Below are 5,297 nucleotides of genomic sequence, written 5' to 3' on the forward strand. Positions count from 1 at the left end.
GCGGCGGGAGGACAGTTGCCCGGCGTACGGCGGCCGGCCGCGCCGCCCCCTCCGGCACGGGCGTGGTCAGCGCCGCCCCGCCCGCCCGCCGCCCGCCGCCCGCCGCCCCTGCTGGGTCCCGGCTCCCCGGGCCGCGCGTCCCCGCCGCTCCCGGCGCCGCGGCTGGACCGCCGGCCGACGGGCATGGGGAGCTCCCGGGCCTCCCGGCCGCCCGCCCTAGGGCTTTATAATCCGATTGCCCCATTTAACAGATGAGGAAGCCGAGGCTCACACGGTTGTCCCTTGAGGGTCATGCAGCCGAGACGGGGCAGCGTCAGGACTGGAACCCGGGCCTGGAACATCTGCATTAACCTCCCCAGCCCCCGTCCCCAGCTGTGACCCGAGCTTAAACGCCGTGCAGGCATTTCAGTGATGTGCTTGAACCTTCACAACTTCCGAGGGTCCTCGCGGCTGCTGCGCCCCGGTCCCCACCCCCCACCACCGGGCCCTCCTGCGGGTCCACCCGCCACTCGCCCTGTTGTCCCCCCTCCTCTGGGCCCAGCCTCCCCGTCAGCCCGTGACTGGCCCCCGGGCCACCACCTTGAGACACGGGAGACTCTCCACCCCGGCCCCGGGACGGTCTGGCACTTAGTAGGTGCCTTTGAATGAATGAATCGGAAGGACATTCCTCGAGGCTCCCGCCACCCATCGCAGTCTCCGCCGACCTGGCACTTAGACGCCGCCTTTCCTCCCAGGACCCGCTGACCCCCTACGCCCCCTCCCCTTGTCCGCAGGCTCCCACCCTTGGCGCCCGCACTGACTCAGCAACTCTGCCCTCTCTCTCGGTCCACCTGCCGGTACTTCTATCATAAAACCAAAACAAGACGAGGAAAACCCTTCCAGGCCCCCCGGAAACCGCCCCCACTGCTGCCTCACATTTGTGCTTCCCTTTCCAGAAAAAGTTCTCTCCTCCTGTCTCCAGTCTCTCTCCTCCTTTGTCCCTTATGCCCCGCCCCCCCCCACCAGCCCACTAAAGCCGTCCTTTTGGGTCCCCAGCGACCTCGTGCGTGCCACTGGAGCCACACGGAGGCTGGTCCTTGTCTCCCGGTCCCTCCAGCAATTCCCGTCAGTGCTGCGGACTTCCTGTTCTCTGAAGCACCTTCCTCTTTTGGCCTCCCAGACCCACACTTGACTGGGTCTTCTCCTCCTTTGCAGACTCCCTTTTCTCCCCAGCCTCTAGAAGTTCCCACGGGCTGCGCTCAGCCCTTGATCTTCTGCTCCTTTCCCCACTCTTTACCTCGATGCTGTCGTCCAGGCTCGTGGCTTCCGGAGACATCTATCCGCTGATGACGCCCAGATGTGGCCCGCAGCCCAGACCTCTCCCCGCACGCACGTACCTAACTGCTCCCTCACAAGGCTCCAGCCAGCGGCCTGATCTCTGCCCATGCTGCCCTGCGACTTCCCCATCTCAGCTGAGGACGGTTCCATTTTCCAAATACTTGGGCCCCAAACCGTGACTCCTCTGTGCCCACCGCACACTTTCCCCACGCTCACTCCAACAGCAAGTCCTGATCCGATCTGCCCTGAAAATACGTCCGGAATCTGACACTCCTCATCCTCCACCCCCCCACCCCACCCCCGGTCCAAGCCACTAGCCCCCTCTTCCCCGCCCCCACCTCCTCTAGCTGGTATTCCTGCCTCCCCCACTCCCCTGTCCAAAGAGCAGCCCGAGGGATGATGGTAGAAGGAGGTCAGACCAGTTCCCTCCCCTCCGCCCCCCCCCCCCCCCCCCCCCCGGCCTCCCCCAGGCCCCATCCCTTCCATGGGGACCCTGCCCAGCCATGCTGGCCTCCTTGCTGGCACTCACCGCCTCCAGGGCCTTTGCTCTCACAGCTCCTCTGCTAGCAACAGCCTTGCAGGGATCTCCGTGGCTCTCTCCTCCTTCACGCTCAAGCTTCGATGTCAGCTTCTCAGTGAGGCTTCCCTGACCTCCCTACCTCAAACCAGACCCACACATCCTGCACTCGCCACGGCCTTCTCTCCTTGATTTTCCCCCAGACGCTTACCACCATGCCTTATGTTTCACTCATGCATTTCTTTCTTTTTTAATTTTTAATGCTTTACATTTTATTTTTGAGAGAGAGAGAGAGCACGAGCAGGGGAGGGATAGAGAGAGGGGGATAGAGTATCCCAAGCGGCCTCTGCAACCGAGAGCAGGGGGTCCAGTGCGGGGCTCGGACTCATGAACCATGAGATCATGACCGGAGCCGGAGTCGGACGCTCAGCTGCTCAACCGACGGAGCCACCCAGTCGCCCCACGTATGTATTTATTTTAAAGCCAGTCCTGTGCTCTGGAATGTGAGTTCCACAGAGCAGGGGCTCCTGCTGACTTGATCACTGCTACGTCTCCCTCCTGGAACAGTGTCTGGAACAGAGTAACTGGACACTCAGCAAACGTGTGTAGAATGAATGAACCTGTATGATTTCACCACTGGTAATACAATCCTTTTTCTTTCTTTCTCTTTTTAATTGTTTTTTCATGGTAGTTTATTTATTTTGAGAGAAAGAGCTAGAGCACGAGCAGGGGAGGGGCAGACAGAGAGGGAGAGAGAGATTCCTAAGCAGGTTTCACACTGCCAAGCCCCCCACCCCTGATGTGGGGCTTGAACTCACAAACCGAGAGCCATCCCCACCCCCCCTCCCCCAGCAGCTGGTTTAACCTCACGACCCTCTGAGATCATGCTGCCACCAACTCCCTTTTACAGCTGAGGAAACTGAGGCTGAGATGGAACTCGCCCAGCTCACAGAGCATGTCAAGGTGGACAGAGATTGGAACTTGAGTTTTTGCCTCACCCTAAGCCCTGGGCAGACTCTGAGGTCAAACCCCTCTCGTCTGCCCTGGCCTGGCTGTTGGGGGCACTGAGGGCAAGGCATGGAGGAAGTGGGTGGGGATGGAAGAGCCCGTATGTCAGCCCTGCTCTGGCCTCAGTTTACCCATCTGTAGAGTGCCGCCAGGGAGCTCGGGGCATCACTGGAGCCTGTCTGTCCCCGCCACCCGCACCTGACCCTCTTGACCCGAAGGCTTCCCCATTGTATAGTTTGGTGTAACCAGATCAGCTAGATTCTTTTTTCCTTGTGTGTAGAAGAATCCTAATTGGTTCAGCTTTCACCACTGACACCTGCTCCACCCAGAAGCAAACTGGAGGCCCCCCCCATGGTCACAAAAAGGACAAGAAGTCAAAAAGCAAAGCGACCCCGCCTCGCCTCCGTGACCTCCAGTTCTCTCCTACCTCCAGCCTGTTTCTCAAAAGACTCATCTCCGCCCGGTTGTGGCCCTTCCCTTCCTGGTCCCCCCTCTCATCCGCCCCCCCTCCTGCCCGGTGCCTGTTCTCAGCTGCTTCCTGTCCCCATCTGTGGATGGGGGCTCTCGTCAGTGTCACAGTTACTTGTCAATGCAGGATCAACAACAATACTGCTAACCTTTGTTAATAAAAGCACAGACTGAAAGGATTTACTGTATGACCTTAAAAATACAGAAGTATTGAGGTGCCTGGGTGGCTCAGTCGGTTGGGCGTCCGACATCGGCTCAGGTCATGATCTCACAGTTCGTGGGTTCGAGCCCCGCATCGGGCTCTGTGCTGACGGCTCAGAGCCCGGAGCCCGCTTCGGATTCTGTGTCTCCCTTTCTCTTTCTGTCCCTCCCCAACTTGTACTCTGACTCTCTCTCTCAAAAATAAATAAACATTAAAAATATATATACATAGGGGCGCCTGGGTGGCGCAGTCGGTTGGGCGTACGACTTCAGCCGGGTCACGATCTTGCAGTCTGTGAGTTCGAGCCCCGCGTCGGGCTCTGGGCTGATGGCTCGGAGCCTGGAGCCTGTTTCCGATTCTGTGTCTCCCTCTCTCTCTGCCCCTCGCCCGTTCATGCTCTGTCTCTCTCTGTCCCAAAAATAAATAAACGTTGAAAAAAAAAATTTAAAAAATATATATATACATAGAAGTATTTCCTGTTTTGTTTTTGACCAGAGTGTCCTAAAAGCCACAGGAGCCTCTGACCACCATCCCCACATCTCAAGGACACCTCAGTGCACAGACTTTGACCTCGAAGACCTTCTCCACTAAAGGAAACCGGGATTCTTTGGAACATAAAAAGAAAATGAGAATGGCCCAGGATGCCCTGTTGTGGCCAGAAAGGAAAGCCACCCTCAGAAGTACTCGGCGAGCAGAGGAAAGACAATGGAATGATCCAGTCTCCCCCAACACGAGCCAAGCTGTAATAACACGACCTTCAAAAATTATTAATTGAAATAATTACAGTCAGCTTGAAAAAATTCACTCTGTGAAAGGTCAGGGCTATAATGATACCCAGAAGAGAAAGGTCAAGATAAGCATTCCAAGAGAATTGGAAAGATGGCTGCCCTGTGACTTGTTTGGATTTTTTATTGAGCTTAGTAAGTTGGGATGTGTTGGTCTGTGCACCCTCTGTCTCTCTTTCTCTCTCTCTCTCTCTTTCTCCCTCTCTCTCTCTCTCTGCCCTTCTCATGCGTGCATGCATGTGGTTTCTCTCTCTCTCTCTTTCTCTCTCTCTCTCTCAAAATAAAGAAATAAGCTTTAAAAAAAAAAAAGAATAAACTTTTTCTGGCCCTGGGGAGCCCCGGGGACCACCCAGAACCGCCGGGGTGGAAGAGGTTTCTTCAGGTGCACTGCACAGGGTCACCGTCAGTTGTCCAGGAGAAGGGGGCATCACAGAGCATGTCCGCAGTGGTCAATTAGCCAAGTGTCATCCCAGGAGAGGCAGCTAAGGCCCGTGTCCCAGCCGAGGACACAGTTAAACATCCAGATCCCGTGACCTCAGCTTGTCCTGCGAGATTGTCACAAACATGAAATGGTATCCAAATTTCATCACCAAAGCCCCAAGAAGAAACAAAAGCGAGGATGGAAATGATGCCTATGGCCTTGACATTTTAGAAGCCTTTAAGGATAAATGTTATGACAGAGTTGTTCTCGGACCTCGCCTCGGGACGTCTGTAATTGCGGCTCAAACAGTTGACAGGGATTTCATCAAGTTTGTAATCAAGGATGGAATACTCCAGAAGAATTGGATTTCTAAGTCTCGTTTATCATAGAGACGAGCTGAGCTTTGGGAAGGAAGTCCGCATAGCTGTGGCTGTCCCCTCCGGGGACTGAGGTCTCCTGACAGTTCCATCAGCAAAATTCGGTGGGCGGTTTCCAGGCCGCCTTTCTGACTTTCTGGTGCCATCTGGCTGTTGACCATAAACTCTCTGTGCTTCTTAGCCTCCTGCCCTCTGACTGTCA

This window comes from Lynx canadensis, chromosome B4 (assembly GCF_007474595.2).
Source record: "Lynx canadensis isolate LIC74 chromosome B4, mLynCan4.pri.v2, whole genome shotgun sequence".
Classification (NCBI taxonomy): domain Eukaryota; kingdom Metazoa; phylum Chordata; class Mammalia; order Carnivora; family Felidae; genus Lynx; species Lynx canadensis.